Source organism: Anneissia japonica, unplaced genomic scaffold, assembly GCF_011630105.1.
Source record: "Anneissia japonica isolate Jap-2015-1 unplaced genomic scaffold, ASM1163010v1 scaffold4646_len54946_cov226, whole genome shotgun sequence".
Classification (NCBI taxonomy): Eukaryota; Metazoa; Echinodermata; class Crinoidea; order Comatulida; family Comatulidae; genus Anneissia; species Anneissia japonica.
The window spans coordinates 36,834-54,886 of NW_022684154.1; the positions used below are offsets into that span (position 1 = coordinate 36,834).

At 31.6% G+C, this 18,053-nt stretch overlaps 1 long non-coding RNA gene across 1 annotated transcript in view; it reads right to left on the reverse strand.

Moving 5' to 3' along the window:
• LOC117104182 overlaps positions 1 to 18,053 on the reverse strand; it is an 18,449-nt gene extending 396 nt beyond the window's left edge. The window contains exons 1-3 of the long non-coding RNA XR_004444710.1: positions 17,951 to 18,053; positions 15,980 to 16,144; positions 7,833 to 7,997 (exon numbers count right to left, since the gene is read on the reverse strand). This is a non-coding gene — a long non-coding RNA (uncharacterized LOC117104182). The remainder of the gene's footprint in view (positions 1 to 7,832; positions 7,998 to 15,979; positions 16,145 to 17,950) is intronic.

An 18,053-nucleotide genomic window follows, 5' to 3' on the forward strand; every position in this document is an offset into this window, starting at 1 on the left:
AGATGTGTTATTACACAATGATTTTTCATAGGACTTTATTCGTTGAAAAGCTACAGGGTAGCCTACGATGTTCCATCATGTCCTTATTAAACACTGTATATGTACCTTTGATGATTTATATTATATATATATATACACCTGTATGTAAGTTTGAAAGGCAAATGGGAAAAACCCATAAAACAGCAAACGGCCATATAATGCAAAACAATTTAAAATTAAAATTAAAACGGAACAGTAGAGAAAATCCGATCAGAATGACAAAATAAACTAAGCATCCACTGGAAGGAATCCCAATATCTGCAGATGGATCCATTTCGGCCTTCCAGGCCTCATCAGTGCAGCTAGGGTACAGACCCAAACGAAACGTTCAACCAGCTTAGGTAGGGCCCAAACTAGTCCCACGACCACTAATGATTACAGAGCCAAACCAAGGCAATATATATACACAGCCCAGGTGTGAATGCAAATAGTGGAATACAAGCTATGCGGCTCGGTTCCAGTAGATACAGAGAATATTTTGTCATTCTTAACGCGTCCTACAAAATTCTTACGAGACAGCACTAGTCCGTGAATTTGTGAACAAGATCGGAGATCTAAAGATGCAATCTTATATATATATATATATATACAAATAATATATATATCAAATTAATTATGTCATCATTCCTGATGATGACATAATTAATGTTGAAATATTGAATCCCAACACAATGGCATGTATTTCAATACTTGGAGTATGTATTACACTTCCTTATATACATATACATATATATACACACACATATATATACACATATACGCATATATACATATACACACATATTTCATTTCATTTATTTCGCCAAATAGATATAAATATATAAAATATACAAATATAAAATTTCAAAAATAGTAATTGTTGTCATGTGGCAGGATTGCCCAAAAGTAGAAGATCTACTGTCGAGGGGCTCTCCTCATGACAACAAAAATACAATATCGCAATTCTATATACATAATTTTAAAAAATATTATAAACATTAAAATGCAGTACGGTATAAGAAACATAATATAATTACAAAAAGATTATAAAGGCCTAATAAAAAGTACAGATAAAATAAACCACAGAGAGTGCAATCGAGCAAATTCCCAAATCCCTTAAATGTTGTTATAATAATCATTCAGTTCCATCAAAAAATTTTTAATGTTAAAGAGTAATAAATTTCTTTTATCAGCAGGTAAAGCATTCCAGAGTCAGGGGAAACTATTAAAAGCTGTTGTTTTAAAGCATTATATGTGTGTACATACACATATACACATATACATACATATACATATACATACATATACATATACATATATACATACATATACATATACATATATATATATATATATATATATATATATATATATATACTCAATTTTTTGTGAAACAGTGCTCAATCCCTTACATATGTAAACATTACAAAGAAGAGGAATGTAGGAGTGTGAAAGAAATTGCACCACTGCGAACCTCTGCTGTATATACTGTACATACATACTATTGCTTCTCCTCGGCTTTTTACTGTATACTTGTAAAGATTTTGTATTGTTATTGCCAAAATGAATAAAATAAAAATAAATAAAAAAAATATATATACATATATACATACATACAACCTACACATACATAAATAGATATACATACATATATAACTAAAGAACGGCAAAGTGGTCATAAACGGAATGTGTGTTTTTTTACCCTTACATTTACAATAAGGTCTGAGGAAAATAAGTTTATGAATGAAGATCCCTCTATTCAAAGCTTTTGTTAATGCTCACCAATACGAGTTGTTATTCTCATCAATTTATGAAAGATAAAATTGAAATTATATTTGACAACTTCTTTAAGAATTACCTAAAAAGAGCCTGGTCAGTAACAACAAATGTGTTAAATACCACCAGGACAAGTTGATAGTCCCTCGAAAGTTTAAAATATTTTAAATCATTCAAGGATAATGTTTTAGAAGGTATTTTACAATCTTTAAAAAATATTTGTAAACAATAATTTTACTGTTGTTATAACCATTTTAGGAATTTTAAATTAACCACACTGTTTTAACATTCCAATTTTATTAAAACAAATGCAATTTTCTTTTGATTATTAAATGTTTTATTCTACTTTATCAAAGCTATTTTAAAAGCTAAGATTCAATACATTATTATTATTATTATTATTATTATTATTATTGGCTTTTCCCAGCAGTAATGGGAAAAGCCATTGTTTTTGTTCTGATTTTTTTTTTCTTTTTTCTTGCATGTATTTTTCCTATCTTTTTTCCGTGCTTTGCAAAAATATTATTTATATACTAATAAAACATAAAGTAGGAAAATTTGGGATATATTTAAGCAGTTGTAACGAATATAGATATCTTAATCAGTCTATAGAGACTTAAGTTTCTTTACAAACAAAATAGCAATTTCCTTTTTGACATTTATATTTTTTAACATTGTAACTTTCAAAATAAGTAATATCAAGATTTCTTTTAAATAAGGAAACGTTTGCACATGTCCTGAGATCACTTTGTAGGTTATTCCACACCTTTGTCGCTGTATACGAAAAGCTTTGTCGGCCAACTTTAGTATTTTTGAAATCAATAACAAAGTCATGTTTATTTCATGTATCATGACTATGATATGAGTCAAAGGTAAGGAAGAACAGGTCAAATGATCTAGGTAACTTGCCTTTATTGTAAAGAAACATTAAACTTGCTACATTTTTTTCATATAGATCAAATACGTTTAATGTTTTAGTTTTAACAAAAAGCGACACAGAAGGATGTAAATAGTGGACGTTACATATAATTTGAAGGGCCTTTTTCTGTAGTATATGAAGTCTATTCAAATTCACGATGCTCCCAGTCCCCCATACTGTGATGCCATATGGGATGGTTGGAAGGATAAGAGACTTATAAATAATTAGTAGTATGTCATATGGCAGTACATTTTTTAAAAGGTTCATTGCTCCAATAATTGCAGAGATCTTACTTGAGATTACATTTGTATGGTGTGTAAAATTTAATTTCTCATCAAGAGTGATACCTAGAAAATTTTACATGGAGGACTCTTTCAATAATGGTTTACCTGATTTAGCTCATTATTCATTACATCAATAGCGTCATTTATATGGCTGTGTTTTAGGAAAATGTTTGTATCATCAGCAAACATTATTAATTGAGTCCTGGTGCATATTGATAGTAAATCGTTTACAAATAATAAAAATAATAAGGGGCAAAGAATTGACCCTTGAGGGACTCCAAATTTTATTGTATTTATTTCGAATTTTCCGTCTTGTGTAGTAACATATTGTTTTCTTTCACTTAAGTAACTACTGTACCAATTGGGAACAAGACCTTTGATACCATAATAATGTAGTTTCTGTAGAAGGATTACAGGATCTAGTGAATCAAAGGCCTTTGATAGGTCGAGAAAAACTCGAATAACAAAGAGTTTATTGCCGATGGCTGCTGATATTTTCTCAATTGTCTGCAGAAGGGCATGTGTAGTAGAGTGTCCTTCCCTGAAACCAAATTGTGTTTCAGTTAGAATTTTGTAGTTGTTTAGAAAAGATGTTGTTTGATCGTAAACGATACATTCATAAATTGTTGACATACAGGGTAATATGGATATAGGCCTGTAGTTTTTTATATCATCTCTAGCACCACCTTTATAAACAGGTATATCTTTGCTAGTTTAAGTTCATTTGAAAAGACGCCTGTACTAAGTGATAAGTTAATCAAATGTGTTATAGGTTTAGCTAATATATCTGCATTGTCCTTTATATATTTAGCGCCGATATCATCGTGACCAGGCGACTTATTGGGGTTTAAGTCCGATATGTATTTTTTAACATCATACTCTGTTTAATGAACATGGAATTTGAAATGTTATTTTTACTTATATAATCCATGGGATTTACATTTATATAATCTATATTTGCCTTTTCTGCCATTTTTTCACCAATATTGATAAAGTAAGAATTCAATACTCCTGCCATTTCAGCAGGGATTTCATGTATTTTTGACTGTGATTTCATTCTTGTTGGAAGGCCTAATGTTTTGTTTCTCCCCAAAATGGCGTTTATGGCGTTCCATGTTTTTTTAACATTATTTTTCCTATTTTCAAAGTCTTCTTTATAGTAAATAATTTTTCGTTTTCTTATAATTGATGTTAGTTTGTCTTTGTGTTTTCTATATTTAAATTTGTTTTCACTTGTTAGGTTTTTTAAATATTTAATATACAATTTTTCTTTAATATTTAATGATCTTTCAATTTCATCTGTCATCCAGGGCGATCTTATTCTGTCAGTCCTTATTTTAATTTTTTTTAAATGGGAAGCATCTATCAATTAATGCTGTAAAGATAGACGCGAATAGATTGTATGATTCATTTGCATCATTGCTGGTACGAACATTTTCCCAAAACTGATTTTCTAGCTCACTCCTAAACAGTTGATATTGCTGAGATGAGTAAGTTCGTTTAAAAGTATATTTCTTGGTTGTATTATTGCTACATTTTTGTGACTTATCAATACAAATTATTGGGCAATGATCGGATATATCACTAAATAAGAGATTTGTATCAATATCTTCCATATTACGCGAGTTAGTGTAGATATTATCGATTATCGTTTCAGTTTCTTCTGTTATACGTGTGGGTTTATTTACTAATGGTATAAATGATTCGGAAAGCATAAAGTCAACATGATCTTGGGTATTTCCTACGTCATTATTTATGTTTAGGTCAATATTATAGTCGCCCATAAGGTAAGTTTGCTTTTTTTCACCGCATTGCATTTGTGCATAAATTCACTCATTTGGACATTAAATGTATGTATATCTGATTTGGGTTGTCTATAGATTACACCGCAAATTATGGTTCTATTGTCTATATCAAATTCAATAATGATACTCTCTGTGACATGGAGTATATGGGATAAATCATTTCTTAATCAATATGATAAATGTGACTTAATGTATAGAAAAACACTACCACCAATTGTTTCTCTATTTTTATGTATAGCTGTATAATTGTTCAGTTGATATAATTCAGTGGGATGTTTGCTGGAAAGCCACATCAAATAATCAAATCGAGATATATAATTTAATAATTGGTCAAATTTTCTTACAATGCTTCTACAGTTTAGGGAGAAACATGAAAAATAGCTTGATTTATTGAAAGAATATTTTGATTTAAAATCGTCAACACTTATATATTCATTTTCAATGTAGTTAGGTATATTAATATTAATTTCATCTTCATCTGTGTTAGTTTGTAGAACATAAGACATTAATACAATACAAAATTATTAAAAACAATATGGAATATAAATATTAGAAAATTATATTATAAATTATTAGAAAATCTCCAATTATAAGTCGAATTTATAATTAAAGTAGGTAAATAGATAGCATCGTGCACTTGCTCCGCATCTTCTGAAACTCATCATTAAGTATATTTTAATTAATTAAATGTTATATTTTAGTTAATATTAGTTAATACTGTATCTTCTACCATGACATTAGAATCTAAACATACAGTTCATTTTCTACTGCTGGTATTTCTGGTAGTGTTTAGACCGCAAGCTGTGGCATCTTCGATACTTGCTCCATTAATAGGGCCATGGTAGGGTCTTCCATCAATATACAAAATTCCATTTCGGAAAACTGGGTGTTTTCCTGACTTAGCGCACAATGGTTATGAGTCACAATGTACCTCACTATTACTGTTGCAGCCATTTTTCAGGTCTCACTAATAACATCGCAGTGAACTTGGTTTTCATTGTTTTTTATTTTTTTCCACTTCATTAAAAATTGATTGGATTTCCGTGTTTACTTTATAACTTTTAAGGAATTTTCTCTTTGTTGCAATTTCAACTTCATTTCACTTTAAAGCAATGGGGAAAAGCCCTATGTTCTGTTATTCAAACAGACATAGTATTAAAGTCTAGTTATTATTAATAGTATGTTACTAAAACCTATCTTAAGAGAAACTTAGACAATGGAGAAATTAGAGAACAATTAAAAAAACAATGTTAAGGGGAAAATAACATTAACATTATTATTATTTATATTTTTATTTATTATTATTATTATTATTATTGTTATTATTATTATTATTATATTTGAATGTATATGTATAAAACCTAATACCACATCATACTTCCATTGTATCTTTAATATTCATTCACTCTGTGAATATGATATAGGTTTCGACATAATACCCGTTATATTATTACTTCGCCATGCAAACCTTTAAACAATATTAAGACTTTTCGCAGATGATACTAAATTATTTAAAGTTATTCAATCTGATTCTGATAGAGCTCTCTTTCAATATGATGTGGATGCAATGTATCAATGGTTTAGAGATTGGCAGTTCAATTTAACAAAGTGCAAAATACTCCATTTTGGGTCTCGAAACTTGTTGTTTGAATACTATATTGGTGAGGGTACTTCCAGAGTTAGCATTGAGAGTGTCAATGAAGTAACTATCTAGGAATTGTAATTGATCGTAAATTTAATTTTTGTGTTCATGTTTCTAAGGTTGTAAGTACCTGCTAATAAGATGCTTGGGATGATATGTCGATCTTTTAAATTTCTTGATGGTTCGAGTTATCTTTATTTATATAAATCTATGATTAGACCTAAACTTGAATATGGTGGAAGTGCATGGATTCCTCTTTACCAGAAAGATAAAGATCGCTTAGAGAAGGTCCAGCAGAGATCTTACAAAACTTGTACCAGAGCTAAGAAATAAGACATATGAGGAGAGACTAAGGGCCTTAGAATTAACTACACTTGCTTTTAAAAGGAAAAGGACTGACTTATTACAAACATTCAAATTATTTAGAAATATAGATAGGCTTAATATTGATAAGTTATTTAAAATGTCGAAGTTTAGCCAAATTAGAGGACACAAATTTAAGGTCTCTAAGCCGAAATTTAAACTAAATGTTAGAAAATCTTCATATGCAGTTACAGTAGTGAACGATTGGAATCAATCGCTAAATCATATAGTTGAATCTAAAATAATCATTGAATTTAAATCGGGCATTGCTAATCTTTGGTCTGACCACCATCTTAAGTTTCGCCCGTATGTTACAGAAGAGTTTGCACAAATATTAATTGAGGGACAAATGAGCTAAGTTCTCTAGTCCTAGTCTTCAAGGTAAATTCAAGGTAAATAATATTCATAATGTTAACATTCGTTACCAAGAACAGAATTAAAAGATCTCATAGAAGAGCAGTCTTGTGAAATGCACTTGTGTATAGTCAACAAAACCCAACTAACCTAAACAAATTTAATTGATTTCAATGTTGTAATTACTGTACATATTGCTTTTCTTTATCATTGTTGATAATTTCATACTTGCATGTCTGTATGTTATACACGGTCCCAGACCATTCATGTTAAAATAAAGCTGTTAATTATGTTATGGTACGCAAAATAAAACAAGAGAACAATGCAAACTAACAACTGTAATAGGAAAGTCTCATTTAAAATTAAAATCATATACAACTTGAAGTAAAACTGTAGATAAAATATATAAATATTATATAAAAAATAATATATAGTCAACTAAGATTATAAGCAATTATAGTCAAGATATTATTATTATTATTATTTGAAATAAAATAAATAAAATAAGGACATATTTAGAAAATATAAGCAGAAAGTTTTTAACAGTCATTGACTCTTCTTCAAACACTCCTTCAGTGTATAAGTTATATAACTGTTTTTTCCTCCGGAGACTGGTTTTGACATTTCGTGTTCATTCTAAACAAAATATTGTTTGACATAAAAATACTTACCAATGCAGCTAGGGGGCTGCTCTATGTAGGAACCGTCAATGCAATTCAAGTACTCATTCCCATCAAGTGTATAACCTTCAAAACATTTATAACGTATGACACCGCCATGGATAATGGTTCCATTGAAGAGGCCATTTATAACAAGGGGTGGACTTTGACAGTTAGCTATATAAAAATATAACAAAGAAATTGAAATATATTAATGTAGGAGAATGCTAAATATTGTTCAGAATTTTTCTTTCAATGTAACCATAATCACTGGCGGATTTAGAGAAGAAAATTTGCGAGGGCATGCCCCCCAACCCCCTAGGGTATTCTTATCATGGTCGGCCCCCACTTTCGGCCCCTCTTCTGCTCCCCTCCCCCTTTTGGACATCTCTAGATCCGCCCCTGATAATAATTTGTCTAAGAATAGATTTGCTAATACTAAACTAAATGAACTAAACAATACCAAAAGTAATCAAACTTCCTTAAATAGCAAATGTTATGCCTCTTCAAACAATGGAAATTGGCAAATGTTAGAACAACATATGGCAATTCTATGGATAGCTGTCCTAGTCAAAGAATTGTTTACAGTATGTTTATTTGGAAAAAGAAGTTAATTATAATTATAATTTCCATTGGGTTATCTCTATGATATTTGCCCTGATATGACCTAAGTGTGCCGAAAACTGATGTCCAAGCTCTAGATTTATAGTTCATATACAATAGGTTAATTTAAAAATTTTGAAATTCAGTGGTGTTGTTTAGAAAAATATGAATACTTTTTAATATAAACACTTAAATTTTCATAGTTCAATAGTAATATAATTTAAAAAATTAAAATATTTTGTCCATGGAAATGCTGTTTATTACGTTTGAAAGATCATTTCCTTAGTCTTCTTATACACAAGAAGCAAAATGAAGTTAAGGAATTTATTGAACTGCGAGTATCAAGGGGAAGATTGTTCCACAGTTTAACCGAGCGGTATTTAAATGTTTTTTTCCCCAAATTCATTGTTCCATTTAGGTAAAACTAATGTATTTTTAGATTTGCTTCTTGTTTTTCGACTGTGATAATTGTCGATTTGCTCATAAAAATTATTTAAGTACTCAGGGACTGTGCTTGTTAAACATTTAAAGGTCATAATAAATGTATTCTCTTCCCATCGTTGATATACATGCTTCATATGTATACATACATATGTTAAACAGCCTTAGCTACTGTTTAACATGACTGGTAATCTACTCAGGATTTGCGTTGCCCTTCCCCTCTAAATGTTCAGGGTCTAGATGTCACTAAAGCCTTTGACCGAGTCTATTGGTTTTGCTTAACAAACTTCATTCTTACGGGATATGTGGCCTTGTTCATGACTGGTTGTCTTCGTTTCTCATGGAGCGTAGTCAGAGGTGTGTTTTCACGGGGCCTGCCCTGTTCAATCTTCCGTAGGGATCGGACCTACTATTTTTAATGTATACCTTTTTGAACTAGCCAACTACATATCTTCTACTGTTATTCAATATGCTGATAACACCATCATTTACAGGACTATGAGGTCCTGAGAGGATGAAATTGTTATGCAAAGTTACCTTAACACTGTTAATAAGTGGAGTGTGAATAATAAATTTCCTCTTAACATCAAAAAATGCAATACTCTTCACTTAACTATACAGTATCTACATATCATAAATTAAATGCCTTAAGCTTTTACATTGGTAACGATGCTATTTCTAATGTTGAACAAGTGAAATATATTGGTATTGCATTTACTTCTGATTTAAAGGAGAATTTCCATATTGATAATGTATCTAACAAGGCTTCCCGTCTTCTGGGGTTTGTCAGAAGGATTATCTACTGTAGAAAACCTATTTTAATTCTCAAACTATATAATTACTATTGTTTGTCCTATACACAGCGTTGTAAACTTTTTGGACTTAGCTCTATTGAAGATCGTTTTTGTTATTTATTTATTATATTTGTTGCTAATTGACTCTGGGGGAAATATTCACTTTTTTTAAGATTTTTAAGTTTGTTCAAATCAATACTCACCACCCTGATAATCTTACTTTTACTCATTCCTTTACTAGAACTAATGTCTGTAAGTATTCTGTTTTTAATCATTTCCGTGGGCATGAAACAGACAACCAAATAATATTAGAGATACCATTTTAATTAATTTAAATTCATTTAGTAGATCTCTTAAAAGTTTATAAGAGAGATAATGATAACATAGAACAAATATTACTCTGAATAAAGAAAGGGAGGATTCCTGATGATGATATAATTAATGCCGAAATATTGAATCCCAACACAATGGTGTGCATTTCAATACTTGGAGTATGTATTATACTATCTTATCTGAGATTAATCAGTGGACCTTTCGGTTAAAAGGAGGTTATGACTCGACTTTTTAACCTTTATTGGGTCATCTTCATGAACGAGAATACTTTGACACTGAAAAAAAAAAAATGCTAAAATATGCAAATGAAGGGATTACACAAGTCCAACAATGGTGATTAATAGAGAGATTCAGTTCGCTTTTTGTTTTGTCTCTGTCTTTTAATGTTTTTATGACCCAATTTTCTTTTTAGGTTTGTTTTACTGTTTTAATGTATTCACTGTATTTTTATATGTTCTGAGACAGAAATAAATGAAATGAAATGAAATATGGTGTCCCCAAGAGCGTTGACCAAGAATTATAGTATCCAGTATGAAGATGGTAAATTAGGGATTTCCATATGGAAAGAAGCTTGTAGAATCCCTGGACCAAGAGTCAAGAGTCCTTCACATGGGTGTTCACTCATTTTAAACCTCATTTCTCATGTCATGTTTAAGAAAATTTTCCTTTCTTTTGAGTCAGATTTTGATCAGATGAAATAAAATTGGTTATGATGTTTTCAGACTGACATGTAATTAAGCTTCCCTTGCAAACTTTGTATCAAGACAATGGTTTACATTGGGATCTCCTCTGACACGAGTAGACAAATGGCAATAGCATGGCATTTTTTATACATTCAGGAAATGGAGAGAATGTTAAGTCCATTTGTCATCTTGATAAAACCAAGAGTGGCACATGGAGGGAGGCCAAACCATTTTCTCACAAACCTATTAACCATAAAATCAATGTCCTAAATGAGTGTAACCAATGTCATTTACGGTCAGGTGAAACTTAAGGCTAGGTAGTAAGTATTGCACAAACATCCTGATCTTATATTTGTTCTGAACGAGGGAGCTATCAATCCTACACATTTGTTCCTTAGTTAAATCATGAAAGTATGTGAATACATCTGATTCTGAATGATTGACTCTATGAATTTATGTGGATTACTTTCTATGGATCAAAAAAATAATAATGTGTCGTTCTTATATAGCGCTTCATGGATGGGATTCTCTAAATCAAAAATAATATTAGAGGGTCTTCCCATGACAAAGGCCAGTGAGCAACTGATAGGTGTGTTTATTCCTACTTATTAGGCAAAATCATATTTAAATGGGATAGAAATAATTTTTGAACAGTCAAGGTTATCTATGGATGGCTTCTAATTCCAGAAAATTAATTGTAGAGTCAAAACACATTAAGAATATGATAGGGGACAATGGGCATCCCTTGAAGATGCCTTTTTTGAAAAGATGAAAATGATGACCAGTATTTTGTGGAAATCGTTCCAGAAATTGTGAAGTATAGATTCTGAATACAGAGTAGGACATTTGTGTGTAAATTGAAACTACTGAGGGAGAAGTTTATGAGTTGGTACGAAACTGTCCAAAGGCATCTTTCAGGTCGAACCAGCTAACATGAACTATCTCTGGCTTCCTTTGATGTATCTTTACAAAAGCTTTATTCCTATGCCTTTATCAATATTTTGGATTCCCGGCACGCAAACTTATTTTTGCTTGTTAGAAATTTCTTTGATGAATTCGGGAGTTTCACACAAATACTCATCAAATGTAGTATTGAAGCAGAGACCAACTTGTTGGGGAGAAATTCACCTGAAGCAAAAGCATGGTGGATAGGTCAAAAGCGTTCATTTAATATCGAATTTTGTACAGCCCATAGTTGGCCACTGAGTTGTGGAACGACGTATTTAATATTTGTTTCTTTGTTTTTATTTCATGCTCACTTAAACATTACAGAAAAAATTTACAAAGCAAAACCATTCAAAATAAACATAGGAAAACATCAAAAAGGTAAAAACATCAGACAATCCACAGAACATGAATAGAAGAAAAGAAATACACAATTATATGCATCAGAAAAGGAAAGCAGGTCAGAGGGAGCATAGGATAACCCTTTAAACCTGAAGGTTTGTTTCCAAAGGGCTCCAGAAACAAATAAAGAAAAATGAAAAGAAATGAAAAGAAAATAAAATAAAAAATTGAAAATTAAAAAATTAAATAAATAATGAATAAATAAATAAAAATATAAATAAATATATATAAATATAAAGAAAAAATCTCTCAATTTTTTTTTTTGGGAAACAGTGCTCAATGCCACTGTAAAATCTTGGTAGAGCAAATATAATGTAGGTAGACAACGATACGTGTAAGGATTTTATTTTCGACTACAGAAAGGATGGTATATATATATATACGTGTTGTGGAATTTACAGCTGGGAGAAAATGTTTTCATTAGGAACAGGTATATTATAAGTGATGGGCGTGAGGTTTGTAGAAAGTGGGCGTGGAAATTAACAGTTCTTGAGCAAGTATTTGTTGCGGTGACGACAGGTGGAGATCAACTCTGATCGTTTGTTTAATGTTTTGTTACGGTCGGATGCGATGATGTAATACTTTTCTGTTAGGCATAAGTTGCAGCGTTTAGTGATATTGTTATATGGGGGTGCTCGTTTTATTATGTTCCATTTAATGGTGAAGGGGGTGTTGCTTTCTTTCAGTTCCCATATATATTTTGACAGTCTCGTGCTGTTCTGATGCTGTCTCTTATACACATCTTATATATATATATATGTGTGTGTGTGTGTGTGTGTATAATACATACCACGCATCTTAATCACAAACAAGTTGCAGTTGCTGATAAAAATACTTTTTAACTTTAGTTTTAAAAACACTTATGAAACCAATGGCCTTGATATGTATGGATAAAATATTCTATAAATTTATACTGTTATAGCACAAAGTGGTAGAAATATAAGTGGAATTTTGGTTATATAAGTTGAAACTTGATTTCAAAGTCAGAGATGCTTCCCCTTGTAAAATATGAGTGTCTATCGGAAATTTTTCTAAACTCATTAAGCATATAATCAGGAGCTATTTAATATATATTAAACACTTGATTTAGTTGTAATACATGATATTCGACATTTAAAAAAACTACTAAATGAAAATCAGAAAAAGTAAGATGATATATAGGACCTTTACCCAAAATAAACTGCAACATTTTGTTTTGTGCACGCTGAAGCCTGATTATATTTGCTTTACAAATACCATTATACCGTACACCATCAGACTCAACACAAGTACAAGGATTTTACGTGTTTTGTGTTTAAAATGACTGGAATTTCTATATAGAATTAATTTAACTTTGATTACAAGAGCAAATTACATCTCCTGTTAGCTGTTGTTCTAACACCAAAACCTAAGTAACAAATCGTTTTCTTTGGTTTATTGACTATCCATCAACAGTACAGGTCAAATCTGCAGATTGCCTGGAGAGCTGGCATACTGTGTTTCTATTGTTCTTTAATGAAGTCACTTGTTTGGCCAGTGCATTTATTCCCGCGAGCACAATGACTGGCAAATGTGGACTGTAAACTTTGCATCAGGCCTAGGTATTTCACGTAATAAAAATGTAATTTCTTGAGAATTTTCACACCAAGACGATTGTGTAACCATCTGTACACGTAAATTTAGTTTTATCTCCATGGGAAAAGACCTGAATTTACATCAACATTAAGCACAAATGGAGCACACTCGCAGTTAGCTGAATGGTCAAATATAAGATCTGATATTTAAAATTTTCAAGCGATTATAGAATTTGTCTATTGAATGTTTCAAGAAAACGTGGTCTTTCATTAAAAATTTTAAGGAGCGCATTAATATTAATATTAGAATTTAAAATACTAGAGGGTAAGCGACCGAAGCGAGCAGGTCAACTAACAGCTGTTCATTCCAAACAAGCCGGACAAATATCAATATTTTGGGTCACGTTACTTTTAGTTTTAACAATAATTTATCAGTAAACTATGAAAGTCTTGAGTTGTCTAGCTAGAAGAAATATGGTAACCTATTTACGTAGAGGTTTATAGGCCCAGTAATACATTTTTGTGGAATTTTTGTGTATTTCCGTCTGTAATTAGGCCAATCTTCTTTTAGTGGTCATGAATAATTGTTCTATTTTATTTAATCTAATCGCTATGTTCAACATACTAGAGGGTAATAATAATAATAATTACTTTATTTGTAAACGAAAAACTTGATCACAAATCAAATGTTTTTAACAAGGCCGTTTTAAAAGTAAATATTAACAAAATGTAAATTACAAAAACAATTACAAGACAAAAGAAAGACTTAACATTTTTTTTTTGTTAAAAAGCAAAAAAGAAATAAAGAAGTAAAAAGAAACCAAAAATATATATATTATCTTATGCAAGAAATTTCAATTATTTGTTAATATTTTTTTTAAAGTATAAACATTTGGGGCCATTCTCATATTGAGGTTTAGGTTATTCCAGACAATGGCTCCCTGATAGGAAAAACTTCTTTTCTTATATTCAGTACTTGGTTTGGGTACCTCAAGTAAATCATTAGACCTGGTCATATATGTTTTATTGTGCTCTTGAAATGTGTTTAAATGTATGTTTAAATAAGTTGGCATTTGAGAATTCATTATTTTAAAAATGGTTACAGCTTCATCTTGATACAGTTTGGTATTTAAACTATTCCAGTTTAAGTGCTTCTGAATTTGAATCATATCCTGAGACCTTTTTGAAATAATTTTAGCAGCCCTATTTTGTAATATTTGAATTTTATTTTGTAGAGTTTGATTAAATCGTCCCCACACAACATTGCAATAAGTAAAATTACATTGTTGACTGTATGTTTTCGGACAAGATATAATTACTTTTGCTAAGGTAGTATAATCCAGGAAGGATTTTTTTTATTACATTATCAAGTTTGATTTTATCTATGATTACCCCTAAAGTGTTTACAGTGATCAACACTCTTTATGTTTATACCACTGATGTTTATATTTAGATTTGAGTAATTTATTTTTGCAAATTTTTGATGAGTACCTATAATCATATATTCAGTTTTGTTGACATTTAAAGATAGTTTATTTTTTATTAGCCGGTTTTTAACATTTATTAGATCAGAATTAAATTTATTTGCTATATCATTAACATTTTTGGCAACACAATGGATTACTGTATCATCTGCATAAATACTTGTATTAAATTAGAAACACAGTTTGGGAGGTCGTTTATGTAAAGTATAAATATTAATGGTCAAAGAATTTAACCTTGTGGTATCCTGCGATTGCTACGGCAGCGTTCAGAAGTCACTTCGTTTATTTTAGTTACATGTGTTCGGTTTTGCAGATAATTGTTAAACCATTTTATTACATGTGGATTAAGATTAAAGTTGTTTAGCTTATTAATTAAACGATCATGATCAACAGTGTCAAAAGCTTTTTTAAGATCTAACATTAATAATCCTATAAGATTACCTTTATCAATCGCATCAATCCAGTCTTCAGTAATGTTTAACGGAGCGGAAGTAGTTGAGAAATTTGGTAGAAATCATGATTGTTGTTCATAAATTAGAGGGTCAATGAAAGGATATATCTGATCAAAAAAATCGTGTTTTAGATAAAATGGGCAAAATTGACACTGGACGATAATTGCATGACTCTTTGCAACCACCATTTTGAAAAAGTTAGGGAAAGTTTCAGTTTTTAATGACATACTTATTAGGTAAGTTATAGGAGCTGTAATTGAATTAATTGCAAGTTTTATTAATTTAGCAGGGATTTCATCCTCACCAGTGGCTTTTTTAAAGGAAAGTTTATTTATTTGCTCATAAATGTATTGGCATTCAACTTCATTAAAATTTAATCTATTGTTTTGTTTAGAAATATTAGTATAATTTTAATTTTTATCATCATCAAGATTTTGAAATTCCTTTGCCAAAGGAAGAGATAATTTACCTTTGCATTCTGCGTATGACGAACTATATTGACCATTGTCGCATGTAATCGTTGATTCTCCTACCAACGTGTAACCAACATCACATGTGAAAATGATGGACCCTCCATGATTAAAACTTCCAGTGTACTGACCATTGACTATACTAATTGATGCCTTACAGTTAGCTAAAAGAAAATTTGTTCAAGTTTTACAACAAGCTACAAAGATAGAAATTTTAAAATAATTAGAATCTTTATTTGTACAAAAAAAAATACAACTTAGAATGGTCATTTAAACAAAATAAAAATAAATAGGAAAAAAAACAAAATGAATACCAAGACGCCTTTCAAACTCACGACCTTAAGTTCTTTAGAACACATCCTTAACCGACCACGCAATTCATGCAACGTGCCCTATTAGTGGTAATGCCAATAACATACAGTAATTTTAAATTATTAGAATGTTTATTTGTACAAGAAAAAAAACATTATTTAGAATGAACATTTGTTCAAAATTAAAACACATAAAATTGAAAAAAAGAATAAAATTTCTTAAAATTGGAAAAAAAAATTTGAATACAAGACGTGTTTTGAACTGACAACCTTAAGTTCTTTAGAAGACATCCTTAACCGAAGGTCACGAGTTCGAATCGCGCCTCGGTGTTAATTTTCTTTTTTAATGAACATGAATGAGAATTGTTTGACAAAATAAAAAAATAAACAAATACGCAATTCGAACTTGCTAAGTACGCAATTCAAACTCACGAAATTAAGTTCCTTACAACACATACTTAACCGACCACGCCATCCATGCAACTTGACCTATATTCTTACTACAGTATAGATGGAGTAGTCGATTAACAATGTGTAGTAGGGAACCGAAAGTTGCGAGTTTGAATCGCGCCTCGGTGTTAAATTTCTTTTTTAATGAACATGGATGAGAACTGTTTGACCTTTTCTCTAGAACACATTCTTAACTGACCACGCCATTCATGCGATGCTACACTATTAGAGGGAAATATCAGTTACGTACAGTCATTGCTGAAACCCCCGTATTGTATTTTTAGGTGTAGGGGGAACCCTGGGTTCCAACCTAAAAAAAAGAGGCGATAGACTAATGTTGGAAATCACCTCTAGTTTATGTGTACAGAATTTCATTCACGTCCGTTCAAAACTGGGGAGGCTGGATGCTTTCAGTTTGAAACCCCTGTTTTGTTTTGAAGGTGTACGGGAAACCCTGGGGTCCAACTTGAAAAAAGGGCAATAAACAAATGTTGGAACTCTCCACAACAGGGGGGCCCTGGCCCCCGGCCCCCCCACTGGTGCCACCCCTGTTTCATGCACGTCCATTCAAAACTGGCGACGATGGACACTTTTGAAGTTTTTAAGTTGTAACAAGAACCAGGGGCGACGCTAGCGGGGGGATCCAGGAGGGCAAAGGACCCCATGTCGGGGACCTCTGGACCCCTTGCTTGGACCCCTTGTCGGGAAATTTCGAGCAATGACGTCGGGGAAAAATGAAATCTTCACCACCAAAAGTACAATTTAGGTATGCTTTCTAAGCTGTCAAATTTCAAGGATTAAAAACTATTTAGTGCAAGCAGTTTACCGTATGTGCAAGGTGTTATATACTATCGCGATTGTAAGAGTTGCCATGGTAGCACCAGATCTTCCCCGACAGGGGACTGGTGCCTCCGACATGTGGTTAGTACCCCCTACAGGGGGCCTCTTAACTTGCATGGTTTGCCATCAAATTATGCTTTTTAAATAAAGAATACCATAGCAGGCTTCCCCGACGGGGGGGTGTTGGGGGGCTTGGACCCACTTGTCAGGGAGCTTGGACCCCTCGTCAGGGAATTCCTGGTGCCGCCCCTGACAAGAACAAGAACAAGAACAACAGTGAGGCTCTGGGTCAGTGCTTCGCGCAGACCAAAAATAACAGGAAATTAAAAGGATCTTAAAAACACAAAACAAAAACACATAATTACCTACCGTAGCATACTGGAAATTGATCCTGGTACTGTCCATCTAGGCACAAAGTACTTGTGACACCAACTAATGTGTATCCATCTCTACATGTAAATGTTGTTTTACC